This window comes from Anomaloglossus baeobatrachus, chromosome 2, assembly GCF_048569485.1.
Source record: "Anomaloglossus baeobatrachus isolate aAnoBae1 chromosome 2, aAnoBae1.hap1, whole genome shotgun sequence".
Lineage (NCBI taxonomy): Eukaryota > Metazoa > Chordata > Amphibia > Anura > Aromobatidae > Anomaloglossus > Anomaloglossus baeobatrachus.
The window spans coordinates 433,584,801-433,600,010 of NC_134354.1; the positions used below are offsets into that span (position 1 = coordinate 433,584,801).

At 40.9% G+C, this 15,210-nt stretch overlaps 1 protein-coding gene across 4 annotated transcripts in view; it reads right to left on the reverse strand.

Annotated features, from left to right (window-relative positions):
* Positions 1-15,210, reverse strand: part of BCAS3 (BCAS3 microtubule associated cell migration factor) — a 1,792,248-nt gene that overhangs the window by 1,616,905 nt on the left and 160,133 nt on the right. The window lies entirely within an intron of this gene.

Below are 15,210 nucleotides of genomic sequence, written 5' to 3' on the forward strand. Positions count from 1 at the left end.
GTTATAGCCTATTCAGGAATGACCGTACAAATAAGCGAGGGGGAGGTGTGTGTCTATATGTAAAATCATCCTTAAAACCCATCCTGCGTGACAACATATGTGAGGGTACTGAGAATGTAGAGTCCCTATGGGTGGAGATAAGGGGGGGGAGAATGAATAATAAAATACTGATAGGGGTGTGTTATAAGACGCCGAATATTATGGAAGAGGTAGAGAATCTCCTCATAAAGCAAATTGATAAAGCAGCGAGTCTCGGAGAGGTAATTATTATGGGCGACTTTAACTATCCTGATATAAATTGGGGAACAGAAACTTGCAGTTCCAGCAAAGGAAATAGATTTTTGATAACAATGAAAGATAATTACCTTTCACAAATGGTACAGGACCCCACAAGAGGGGGAGCACTACTAGACCTTGTACTAACCAATAGGCCAGACCGCATATCAAATATACAAGTTGGGGGTTACTTGGGGAATAGTGATCACAAAATAATAAGTTTTCATGTATTCTTTAGTAAGATGTATAGTAGAGGGGCTACAAGGACACTAAACTTCAGGAAAGCAAATTTTAAACGGTTGAGAGATGATCTTAGTGCAATAAACTGGGATGATGTACTAAGTAATAAAAGTACACAAAGCAAATGGGAGACTTTTATGAGCATCCTGAATAGGGCTTGTGCAGAAAATATACCCTATGGGAACAAACATTCTAGGAATAGGAGGAAACCCCTATGGCTAAATAGAGCTGTAAGGGAAGCAATAAAAGAAAAACAGAAAGCCTTAAAAGAATTAAAGAGGGTAGGTAGTGATGAGGCATTATATAATTATAGAAAATTAAATAAAATATGTAAAAAGCAAATTAAGTTAGCTAAGTTTGAGACAGAGAGACTCATTGCGAGAGAAAGTAAAAATAATCCTAAAATATTCTTTAACTACATAAACAGTAAAAAACTGAAAAGCGATAGTGTTGGCCCCCTTAAAAATAGTCTTGGTGAAATGGTGGAAGGGGATGAGGGTAAAGCCAACCTGCTGAATGACTTTTTTTCTACGGTTTTTATACAAGAAAATGCCATGGCAGATGACATGACCAGTGATGCCATAAATTCACCCTTGAATATTACCTGCTTAACCCAGCAGGAAGTACGCCGCCGCCTCGAAATCACTAAGGTTGACAAATCTCCGGGCCCGGATGGCATACACCCCAGAGTACTACAGGAATTGAGTTCTGTGATAGATAGACCATTATTTTTAATCTTCTCAGATTCCTTAATAACAGGGTCGGTACCGCAGGACTGGCGCATAGCAAATGTGGTGCCAATATTCAAAAAGGGGACAAAAACTGAGCCGGGAAATTATAGGCCGGTAAGTTTAACCTCTACGGTTGGTAAAATCCTTGAGGGTTTCTTGAGAGATGCTATACTGGAGTATCTCAAGAAAAATAACCTTATGACAGAGTATCAACATGGGTTTATGAGGGATCGATCCTGTCAAACTAATTTGTTCAGCTTCTATGAAGAGGTAAGTTCAAGCCTGGACCAGGGAAATGCAGTGGATGTTGTGTATATGGACTTTTCAAAAGCTTTTGATACGGTGCCACACAAAAGGTTGGTACTTAAAATGAGAATAATGGGGATAGGGGAAAATATGTGTAACTGGGTTAAAAACTGGCTCAGTGATAGGAAACAAAGGGTGGTTATTAATGGTACGTACTCGGACTGGGTCTCAGTTCATAGTGGGGTACCACAGGGGTCAGTATTGGGCCCGCTTCTTTTCAACATATTTATAAATGACCTTGTTGGGGGCATGCAGAGTAGAATTTCAATATTTGCAGATGATACTAAACTCTGCAGGGTAATCAATACAGAGGAGGATAATTTTATATTACAGGGAGATTTATGTAAATTGGAGGATTGGGCTGAGAAGTGGCAATTGAAGTTTAATGTAGATAAATGTAAGGTCATGCACTTGGGTAGAGGAAATAACATTTATGATTATGTACTTAATTGTAGAACACTGGGTAAAACAGACACAGAAAAAGACTTGGGTGTATGGGTGGATGGTAAACTTCACTTTAGTGGACAGTGTCAGGCAGCTGCTGCCAGGGCTAATAAAATAATGGGATGTATTAAAAGAGGTATAAGTGTTCATGAAAAAAATATAGTTCTACCTGTGTACAAGTCACTAGTGCGACCGCAATTAGAATACTGTGTACAATTCTGGTCACCGATATATAAGAAGGACATAGCTGAACTGGAGAGGGTGCAGAGAAGAGCGACCAAGATTATTAGAGGAATGGGTGGGCTGCAATACCAAGACAGATTATTAAACTTGGGGTTATTTAGTCTGGAAAAACGAAGGCTTAGGGGGCATCTAATCACAATGTATAAATATATGAGGGGACAGTACAGAGACCTTTCCAAAGATCTATTTACACCTAGGGCTGCGACTGGAACACGGGGGCATCCACTACGTCTTGAGGAAAGAAGGTTTAATCATAATCACAGACAAGGATTCTTTACTGTACGAGCAGTGAGACTATGGAACTCTCTGCCGCATGATGTTGTAATGAGTGATTCACTACTAACATTTAAGCAGAGCCTGGACGCCTTTCTTGAAAAATTTAATATAACCAGTTATGTATATTAGATTTTATGACAGGGTATTGATCCAGGGAACTAGTCTGATTGCCGAATGTGGAGTCAGGAAGGAAATTTTTTCCCCATTGGAACTTGTTTGCCACATTAGGGTTTTTTTGCCTTCCTCTGGATCAACATGTTAGGCTACGGGTTGAACTAGATGGACTTAGAGTCTCTCTTCAACCTTAAAAAACTATGATACTATGATGCAGGGGAAAGAAGGACCCAGAAGGTGAGAAGAATATGCATTCTCTTCTGAAACATTTATTGAAAGACAATCTTGATCTCTTCAGCTACTGTCTAGCAAACAGCAGGGCTGAGTATGAATACAAACACCTCTGCAGCTCTCTTCTTTCCAGGCTACCAGCCCCCCTCCACACACTGACTGCCATGATATGAAAGCTGGAGGTGTTTGTAATCACACTCAACTCTGCTCTATAATACACAGTATCTGCAGACATCAGTGATGCGAGTCGGGATGTTTATCAGTATATCTTACAAGATGAAGAACCATCTTCTGACCTTTTGGGAACGTGTTCTTTTTTTACCCTTAATGACGTCTCCTGCTTATAATTGGTCAATGTCATGCGTGGCATAAAAAAAAAAATAAAAATACATGCCCCCCAGAGTGGAATCTCTGCTAATGTGCCCTTGGGGTTATAATAAATCATGACCTAAAAATATGTTTTATTGAGCTCTGCAGCCACTGCTCCAAGACGTGGACAGTTTAACATGGTAAGACTGGTGAAAGATCCTCTTTAAACATGTTCGGCAGGCTATGTTGAAGAAAATGAAGCTCTATTCTCAATCCACCTGCTCGCTTTGAGTCATGAGGGTGGTGCAAGCAGCAGTTACCACTCACTATACAGTGAGTGAGCAGTAATCATTCCTCTGCATGCTGAGTTACCTGTAGGTAAACACCATATATTTGACTAAGGGCTGGTTCACACTAAGCGACAGCGGCAACGAGGTCGCTGTTACGTCACCATTTTCTGTGACGTAACAGCGACCTTGTAAGTCGCTGTTATGATCGCTGCTTAGCTGTCAAACACAGCAGCCGAAGCAGCGATCATAACCGCGAGAGCAGGGAGCCGCGCACACTGCTTAGCGCTGGCTCCTTGCTCTCCTAGCTACAGTACGCATCGGGTTAATTAACCCGATGAGTACTGCAGCTACATGTGCAGAAAGCAGGGAGCCGCGCACACTGCTTAGCGCTGGCTCCTTGCTCTCCTAGCTACAGTACACATCGGGTTAATAAACCCGATGTGTACTGCAGCTACATGTGCAGAGAGCCGGAGCAGGCAGCACAGGCAGCGTGAGAGCTGCGGAGGCTGGTAACTAAGGTAAATATCGGGTAACCACCTTGGTTACCCGATGTTTACCCTGGTTACAGCTTACCGCAGGCTGCCAAATGCCGGCTCCTGCTCGCTTCATTTCGTCGCTCTCTCGCTGTCACACACAGCGATCTGTGTGTCAAAGCGGGAGAGCGCCTTTGAAGAAAACGAACCAGGGCTGTGTGTAACGAGCAGCGATCTCGCAGCAGGGGCCAGATCGCTGCTCAGTGTCACACACAGCGAGATCGCTAATGAGGTCACTGTTGCGTCACCAAAACTGTGCCGTAGCAGCGATATCGGTAGCGATCTCGCTATGTGTGAAGCACCCCTAATAGGTTCCCTTCAAGAGCTATCACCTATCCAAAAGATAAATGATAACGTTCAGCTAATTGGGGGGGTGAATTGTTGGACCCCAATGATCCCATAAGAAAGTGTCAGAAATGCCCAGATTAGTGCCACCACTTTATTCATTCTTTATAGGACTGTATTCAGGTATCTATAAAAGTCTCACATTTTACACAGTGCCAGTGTCATACCCTTTTTGGCAAAGGAGTCAGGCCCCCCCCTACTCATACCATGATGGTGAATTACGAAAATGGTCCAGTTACTACAAGTCCGGAAAAAAAGTTTTGTTTTTTCCCTTTCCTAAATGGGTGTTCCATCAGTAATAAATATAACTGTTAGGCAGTTTGAAGAATATAACTAGTACTATCTCATTTCATTGCTCCAGACTCCATAGTAGCACCAGGGGAAAGGCGATGTACAATAGAACTTACAAGGTATTATGGAGCAGGTTTATTAACACTAGAAGTCCCAGAGAGGGGTAATGTAACATTTCTACCTTTGGAACCCAGAGACGGGTCAAATGACCTGTAGGATTTTAGCTAACACCCTATAATCACCATCTTTTGTTCTGTAATTAAGGCCATTACTGTCGCACCACAGGAGGTTGTTGTTTTCCATTGACTTTAGCCATTTAATTTCTAGTTAGTTCTATTCAGTTTATTTTATTTGGTCATTTGACCCTCTTTTGGGACTTCAGGGGGAGCTCGAAATTTCTGGGACTTCTAGTCTTAAAATGTTCAAATTTTACTTCTAGACTATTTTCATAAACTTCTCCCTAAATTTACAGCTATCAGATAGAGAACAAGGCTGTTTGCAAAGGGCTTTGGGAGTTACAGGAAAGAAACAGAGACATGAGACATGTGACACTTCCAGAAGCCTGCTTAAAATAAGGGTGCATTCAGATGGCCATAGAAATCTGACTGAGATCAGACCGCGATGCACAGCTATCGCCCCGACCATAACAGCTTTATAGAAATATACTAGTCTGTGCATTGCAGTCTGATCTTGGTCTGATTTACACGGCCGTCTCAATGCACCTTAAGAAAGACTAGGAATATTTTTGGAATGGGAAATATGTAAAATAGAGTAAAATGGCAGGTAATCGTTATTTGTTGTTTTTTTTTTCAAATGAACTTGATTTGTGAAATAACTGCTTTAAGTTTTCAAGAATATAAACAGATGCCTAGAGTCAGTTACAAATAAGAGCAATAAAGGGCATGCTTCAATTGATAGGACTCAGCATCCACAAGCTGTAGCCATGATTGAAACTAGGCAAAATATCAAAATTAAGGCAAATTACTACAACAATCTCAAAATCTGCTCTTTGTTTCTATTATTATTAGCGGTCTACCAAATCCAATATTAATATATGACAAGGTCAGCTAAGCTTATCTATGCTTTGTCTAATGACTGGAGATCTTTTTTTTTGTTATTTTTCATGTTTACATTAAATTAATTGTCATCCATCACGTAAAACCATAATCACTGCTGCTAAGCCTGACTTTCCAAGCCTATCAAATGAAAAAGTCTTGGAGAACCAAGCAAAACTACATAACACATGGATAGTAGATTATTAAGCACTTTACAGCTGAATCCTCTTCAAATTATAATCAAACCTGACAACAAAGAGAGTGATCTGAATAGCGATATCATACAATGACACCAATATTTTATTATTAGAACCAAGGTCTACCACTGAAGGACAAAAACGATTTACAGCCATGAGACTGAGGATTTGAGGCATACAAAAACTCCATCACAACATTAAAATATGTAGTCCTGTAAGCATTTAATAGCTAAAAGGTGCCATATAACACTATGAAGTCCATCTAGAACTATCTAATTAGACTTTCTAACACAACAGTGAAAATGCATCCCTTTCAGGTAGAATAATGAATATCGAAAGTAGTAGATAGGAAAACTAAAACCACTTAGGGCTGTTCCTGCACTTAAGCAGAAGGTTTGCAATTTGAGATGAGTGAACCTTTGGACGTTTGGTTCGGAAGGTACATTAGAACCTTAGATAAGTTTCGGTTTGTGACCCAGAATTGAACCGAACCTCAATGGAAGTCAGAAATTGGGCAGTTCATGTCTCCGCCCACATGCAGCCAGCCATAAGCAGAACACTTCCGGGGGACAGTAGGCGGGGTTTTTCAAATTCTTTTTTTGTGTGTCCACACTGCATCTGATCACGCTGATTTTACCTCAAATGTAAGCCGATCAAACACTGCACACGGCTCGCACAGGGCAGAGCATCAATCATACCCAAGCACAGTGCTGCTCCCTTTAGTGGTTTGCACTTGTAAGGCTATGTGCACACGCTGCATTTATTGACGTGTTTCTGCACATTTTTTGGGTGCAGTTTTGGTCTCAAAACTGCATGAATTGAATTCCACATCAAAGTCTATGAGACTTCAGTTTTTCTGTCCGCACGTTGCATGGTTTTTTTGCTGCATTTTTGTGGTGACCACAAAGATGCAGCATGTCAATTATTTTTGCGTTTTTCACCCATTGAATGTAATGGAGAAAATCGCAGCAAAAAAGGCATCAAAACGCATCTCAAAACACACAAAAGCGCATGCGTTTTTTGATGCGTTTTTGCAGCGGATGCGTTTTTTGTGCATTTTTTGGGGCAAAAAACGCTGCATCTTTGTGGTCAGAAAAACATGCAGCATATGCATATAGCCTTACTCACTTGAAATTCGAACCCAAACTCTGTTTTTTTTGTAGCCTGTTTTCGAATCTGAATTCCGAACCTGGAACATCATGGTTTGCTCATCTTTATTTGCAATATGAAATTAGATTTTTGCAGCAAGGAACCTAGGAACCTTCTTATTAAGAAGAATGCATTTTGAAACCAATCAAACTGTGGCCTCTAGTATATATTTATCAAGGTGTGCAGAATTATTAGGCAGCTTGTTTTCCTCAGTCAAAATGGGTCAAAAGAGATTTAACAAACTCTGAAAGTCAAAAATTGTTAAGTCTTACAGAGCGATGCAGAACTCTTGACATTGCTGAGATCTTGGAGCATGACTATAGAACTATGAAAAGTTTGGTTGCAAATTGTCAACAGGGTCTCAAAAAAGGGTTGAGTAAATAAGACATACATTAACTGCCACTGATTTGAAAGAATCAAACGAGAAGCAACTAGGAAGGCATTATCCTCCAGAGCTGTCATATTCCAGACCTGCAACCTTCCTGGAGTGACCAGAAATACAAGGTGTTCTGTCCTCAGAGACATGGCCGAGGTGTGGAAGGCTGAAACCTGACCAACCCTGAACATGGAGGAAAAGTTAAAAGGTCAAGACTGGGGCAAGATATATCTGATGACAGATTTTTCAAAGGTTTTATTAACTGATGAGATGAGTGACTGTTAACTAACCCATGCATGGATTAGTAACGGGCACAGACCGCCACTTCGACCCAGAAGCCAACAAAGTGGAGGTGATATATTGCTATAAGTTGGTATTATTAAAGATGGGCTAGTTGGACTTTTTCAGGTTTCAGGACCTTTTCAGGTTAGTACGCCCTCAGGGACGTACTAACATGCTAATGAAGCCGACTAGCCAGGGGAAGTAATGCCCAGGGGCCTAATCTCCTTGCTCATTAGCATACGATATAAGATCTTTCGAAATACTTTTTCTAAAGATCCCTTTATCGATGCTAGTGTATACAGGGACAGTTAGGGAGGGATTAGACATATGTACCCAGAACTGTTCATGGTTTTGGGTGCATATTGGATCTGACAAGTTCCCTTTAACAAAGGGTAAGTACACACTTTGACTTTTAGAAGCCAGCGTATCTGATTAGTTTTTGAAGCAGAATACACTTCAGGAAAACAAAGGAGGTATTTTTTTATTGAAGAATATACTTAATCTTTTTTGCAATTTTTGCAGTGGCCTTGCTGCTGGTGTCTTTATTTTTAATGACATATATAAAATTGTGGCGGTTTTCAAGCACGACCAACCTGGAGACTGGTCAGGTGACTTCTTTCAGCCACTTCAAACATTTGAAGCCTGAAGTGGCTAAAATAAATTAGGAAAAGGGAGAACAAATCATTATGTTCATTGAGAACCTTTTCAGAAGGGATCAAGGTGGAATCCGCCTGAAAAAGACGCCGTGTGCACATACTCTCATAGAGAGGTAACTCCACAGGGCCAGGAACTTTGACTCGCCAATTCTACTAGTAAAATCATAGTTAAAAGACTGGACATCTGAACTACTAAATAGCAATAAAACATGTATTTATATCAGTTCCGACAGGACAGAATTCAAAAGCAACTAACATTACAAATTCTCTCACACCAAAGCCAACATTGCTAATTCCTTGTCTGTACAACCATGCAAAGAATAGTAAAGATATCACCAAGACATTTATAGCATCCTTATATTTTATGATGGCAATGCACCTTAACATAAAACACTCCCATGCTTGTACTGATCTGCCTTGCCGTTTCTTAGAAGTCTTTCTTCCTTGGCTGCTAGTTCCATTCATTTGGCTGGCTACAGCTATGTGTCACTGTTATTCTTATGACTGATGTTTTAGATCCCTGTATAAAACCTATACAATAACATTTTCTGGACACGATCTTCACAAGAATTTAATTGCTTCAGATGGTATTCTTTTTCTTTTCTGTTGAATCCTGCTGCTTAGCAGATGGTGATAAAAGTTACCAATATGTTTCTCCTTTTTACAGCAATCTTGAGTGTAATTAGAGCTCTTCATTATGTCTTTTGTTCATTAATCCATTATAAGCCAACACATGTGTGAGCTAGCGCAATAATATATTTTTTGGCACTCTACAATAGGTGAAGGGTGAAGGAGACAATTCTTAAAGGGGAAGTCAGGGTCTTTTATATTTATGGCCTATCATTAGGATAGATCAGCAATATCTGATCAGTGGGGGTACAACACCCAGCAACCCCATTGATAAGTTGTTCCGGGTGCTGGCCGGAGTGATCAGTTGCGGAGTGCAACTGCACAGCTTCGTAAACTGCATAGTAGCAACAGTTGGGTATTGCACATCAGCCCCCATTGATATAAATAAAGGTTGGATGTGCAGTTCCCGTCTGTGGCCACTATACAATTGACGAAGATGTGTTATTCCGCACCATAACTGAGTACAGCTGATCAGTGGAGGTGGTGGGTGTCAAACCCCAATGATCAGATATTAAAGACCTATCCTAAAAATAGGTCCTCAATATAAATGTTCTGGACTACCCCTTTAAATACTAAAAAAAAAAAATTGTTTAAAAGAACTCAAGTCCTCAGTGGTTGATACCTTTTAATGGCTAACTGAAAAGATGGTAATAATTGCAAGCTTTCGAGACTACTCAGGTCTCTTCATCAGGCATGGTATAACACAAAATCTGAAGAGTCACATATTTATACACAACAGGAACAACAACAAGAAACGCGCACAACTGGACATCCTGTTGTGTATAAATATGTGACTCTTCAGATTTTGTGTTATATTGAGCCTGATGAAGAGACCTGAGTAGTCTCGAAAGCTTGCAATTATTACCATCTTTTCAGTTAGCCATTAAAAGGTATCAACCACTGAGGACTTGAGTTCTTTTAAACAATTTTTTTTTTATCTCTACTGGCTAACACGGTACAAAGATATATTTTACCTTTAAATACTGAAATTATAAATACATCTGGTAATCTAGTGTTCGGGTTTGCAATAATCTTACAACTGAATATAGTATGGCAAACTGTTTTCATCGATAGACTTGTACAGCTGGTAAGAAACATCTTTTGCTTTCAATAAAATGAGAAATTTATACAACTTAGTTATATACAGTCATATTCAAATATTAATCGATGTCGCACTGCCAGCACAGGTCCTAGTTCCTGGTAGTCGCACTACCGCCTCTGATTCAACACAAGAGAGAGATTCCTGTGTCAGCAGATGACTAAATCTGTGCATGAAAAGTCTGTCTGAGGCATTTCAATTGTTAAGGGATCCCCCTCCTCTATGAATAAGCCATGACAAAGAGGACATTTGATAATAACAGTATATGAGTATGGTGAACATATTGCACTAAATACATCTTATTTTTTTTTCCTCAGCTGGACAACCCCTTAAAATTGGCAATATACATTAGAATAAGATCAGCTAAACTGTCAAGTCAGTGGGACTGTCCAAAAACTAATATAAGTTTGAGTTTGGCCAAAGCTTATTTCACCTGAAGGGAAAAAAATAATTGAAAAATAATTGACCATACTGAATCATAATGCAGTAAAAAAAGCTGTTGTTAGAGATGACTATGAGTAGCTTACCCTTCCCTCTTCTGAACACAAGCATCCTCAGCTAACTCGAGCATGCATGTGTATGAAGAATCAGGATGGATATTTGAAAGGTGAGAGCTATGAAATGTATAATTTATAAAATATATTTATTTAGAAAATTGGTGACATGTTCAATACTTAAATCACCCGCTGTATATTGCCTCCCATCAACTCATGACTGAATAATGGATATCGGAATATACACCTGTATAATTGAGAAGACTCTGCTATGTGAATGCGCTGTTTGTAATTTTATTAGTATGGTGAATAAACCCCAAATGAGTAACAATGGAAAATATCATACGTAAAAAAAAGTACATGCCTATACACTTACATTAGGTGTCTGCGGAGGTCCTGAAGCTAGACTACTGTGTCAAGCTCCAAAGTCACCGACTTGATTTATAATGAGCTTAATGAGATTATAAGACTGCTGACATGGCAATTACAATCACCCCTGTGTTAAGGTCCAGTCACACTAAGCAACTTACCAGCGATCCCAACAACGATAGGGATCGCTGGAAAGTTGCTAGGAGGTTGCTGGTGAGATGTCACACTGCAACGCTCCAGCGATCCCACCAGCAACCTGACCTGGCAGGGATCGCTGGAGCGTCGCTACACGAGTTGCTGGTGAGCTCACCAGCAACCAGTGACCAGCCCCCAGCGCCGCGTGGAAGATGCTGCGCTTGGTAACTAAGGTAAATATCGGGTAACCAACCCGATATTTACCTTGGTTACCAGCTCACGCAGCTACACGTGCAGAGAGCAGGGAGCAGCGCACACTGAGCGCTGGCTCCCTGCTCTCCTAGTACAGCACACATCGGGTTAATTACCCGATGTGTGCTGCAGCTAAATGTGCACAGAGCAGGGAGCAGCGCACACTGCTTAGCGCTGGCTCCCTGCTTTCCTAGCTACAGCACACATCGGGTTAATTAACCCGATGTGTCCTGCAGCTACATGTGCACAGAGCAGGGAGCAGCGCACACCGCTTAGCGCTGGCTCCCTGCTCTCCTAGTACAGCACACATCGGGTTAATTACCCGATGTGTGCTGCAGCTAAATGTGCACAGAGCAGGGAGCAGCGCACAATGCTTAGCGCTGGCTCCCTGCTTTCCTAGCTACAGCACACATCGGGTTAATTAACCCGATGTGTCCTGCAGCTACATGTGCACAGAGCAGGAGCCGTCACTGACAGTGAGAGCGGCGGAGGCTGGTAACAAAGGTAAATATCGGGTAACCAAGGACAGGGCTTCTTGGTTACCCGATGTTTACATTGGTTACCAGCCTCCGCAGAAGCCGGCTCCTGCTGCCTGCACATTTAGTTGTTGCTGTCTCGCTGTCACACACAGCGATCTGTGCTTCACAGCGGGACAGCAACAACTAAAAAATGGCCCAGGACATTCAGCAACAACCAACGACCTCACAGCAGGGGCCAGGTTGTTGCTGGATGTCACACACAGCAACATCGCTAGCAACGTCACAAAAGTTGTTCGTTAGCAGCGATGTTGCTAGCGATGTTGCTTAGTGTGACGGGGCCTTTACCTCAGGAGGGGAAAGTGTTACCTGAGAAAGCAGCAGATGTGAATCCTGCTGTGTCACCTGTAGAATCCCTTATCATAAATGACTTATGCCCCTCACCCCTGGCCAGAAGCTGTGACGTGTGCTGACTATGTAGTAGAGCTGATCTGCACGGTCAGACACAGCCATTACACTGTACATAGCAGGGGAACATTTAGAACATTATCAAAGCACAGGAACATTTTTTTTAACTTTTCCAATTGTGGAACTTATTATTATTCCAAGATCTGTTAATTAAAATGTACTTTGACTTATGCTGGTTCATTAAAGTGGTTGTTCCACAAACAGAGGGGTTTTTTTTTTACAGCAAATGTCCAGCCAAGATTTCAAGATCCGTTCCCCTAGTACTCACTGCCTGAGACATTTCTATACTTGCTACTCTTGTATACCATTTTGTTAGAATTCTTACCACAATCTTTTATCTGCTGTCTGCCCTGACTATCTGCCTCATATATTTGATAAAAGAACTTAGTCAGCCCTGACCTACTGCTAATTTGACCACAACCTTAGGTTTCACACAACATTTTGCACATCATCCTTTGCTAATAGAGACTACTCGAGAAAAACAATTTGTGGATTCCCTATGTGAAGAAATCCCATAGATTCGGACTCCACGTTTAGCTCACAACCAAATCCGAAGCAGCACATAAGAATTCTATCTTTAGATAGGACTTGTGTTAAGCTATGACTTTTTTTTAGATGTTTTTGCACTAAAAAAATTATATTAACCAATTTCTTCCCTCCTAAATACAAATTTTGTAATGTATTATAAGTCTAGTATTAAGGAATTATACTGTGATGACTGTAGCTTGACTCTGATGGGGTTAAGTCAGGTGGGAGGGGTCTGTTCTGTTGTGCCTCATTCTGGGACTCACGCCGCATTATTATGGTGTGGAGACCTCCGGAATGCCGCCAGTAACAGTTCCTGCTCTGCAGCATGCGCAACTGATTTTTGTGAGTTAACACTGATCTGTCCTGTTACCCAGCTTCCCTCTCCCTGGCCTCCATGTTCCTTGTAGTGTTTGTATGCTCTGTCTCCCAGAACCCGATCCCGTTCTGTGTCTCGGTCCCCTCCCCCTCTTTTGTACGTACTTGCTCTCACTGCCTCTGACCTCGATAATGTTTCCTGACCACAGCTCTGCTTCCCCTTTTTTGCTTCTGATGTGACCTCTTGGCTCCTGACCCTCGTGCTTCCACTTGCTTACGGCTTGCTCACTCTCTTGTTCAGACATGACTTCCTGGTTAAGACTTAAGCTTGCAGACTACCCTTTTTCCTGGTGCGAGTGCCCTCTTGTGGGCTTTGGTCTAACTGCTCTTTGGAGTTCTATCTCCATTCTGCTTCTGCGCCCCCTGGTGGAAGCCTGACATATACATATTGAGAGCCTTTCCAGAAAATATCAGGGGCTGAATAGCTATGACCCCCTCCAACATAACACTCCTTTAAAAATATGAAAATAAGAGTAAACTGAAAAAATGTTCCTATCACATCACACCATTGGACACATGGTCAGTCAGTAAAGTGAAACCACCTTCACATATATAATTGATGCCAACTTTATGAGGTAGGCAGTCAGACAATTAAGAGAAATTTATAAAAATGAATGTATATGTGCATCAGTTGTTTTCCCCCATGGAAAAATTCTTTAAAAAATGTTTGCAGCTACAACACCAGCTAGGCCTGCTCATAGGTTTTAGCTCTGAATCAAGCAGAGTAGTGAACACAGCTCTGGATTACAATATAGGTAATAATTCATGAGTGAGGTATAAATACTAATTTTTGTCAGCTCCATAGCCATCAATGAGCACTAAATACTGTAAAGAAACAACGGCAACAACTTTGATAACAATACAAATTGTTGTTTAGCCATAAAACAATAAGTTATCCAATAACTGGAACGCTCTACCTCAGCACATCAGACTCTCTCCTACCGTGGAAAGCTTCAAGAGGAACCTCAAGACCCGCCTCTTTCAACAAGCCTACAACCTACAATAGCCCTCAGTTCAGTAGACCACTGCGCAACCAACTCTGTCCTCATCTATTGTACCATCACCCATTCCCTGTAGACTGTGAGCCCTCGCGGGCAGGGTCCTCTCTCCTCCTATACCAGTCTGTTTTGTATTGTTAATGATTGTTGTACGTATACCCTCTTTCACTTGTAAAGCGCCATGGAATAAATGGCGCTATAAAAGAAATAATAATAATAATAATAATAATAATAATAATAATCTTGCTTTATGAAACTTAGCTCTAAATTGTAAGTTAAGAGGCATTTACACTGCAAAATGATCAAAAGCGAGCATTCTTAAGAAAACTTCTGGTATGATCATTTTTCAGTATAAATAGGCTGCTGATCACCAGCTGTATGAGCAAAATGCTCATTCATCGGGTGAAATCATCTTTTCTGCAGCAGGATAAATAAATTCCAAATGCAGAAAAATTGCAAAAAAAAGTGCGATAGCACTATGGTTTTTGAGATATTTTATTCACTGTGTTCACTATATGGTAAAACTGATGTGTGGGTGTGATGCCTAAGGTCAGTGCGAGTTCGTAGACACAAAACATGTATAGGTTTACTTTTATATAAGGGGTTAAAAAAAATTGGAAGTTTGTCCGAAAAAAGTAGCGCACGTTTTACGCCATATTCCGTGACCCGTAGCGTTCTCATTTTTCAAGATCTATGGCTCAATGACGACTTATTTTTTGCGTCTCGAGCTGACGTTTTTAACGGTACCATTTTTGCGCAGATGCTACGTTTTGATCGCCTCTTATTGCATTTTGCGCAAAGGTTGTAGCGACAAAAAAACATCGTTTTGGCGTTTGGAATTTTTTTGCCGCTACGCCGTATACTGATCAGATTAATTGATTTTATATTTTGATAGATCGGGCGTTTCTGAACGCGGCGATACCAAATGTGTGTATATTTATTTATTTTTTTAACCATTTAATTTTCAATGGGGCGAATGGGGGGTGATTTGAACTTTTAGGTTTTTTTGGTTTTTTTTTAATTTTTGAAAACTTTTTTTAAC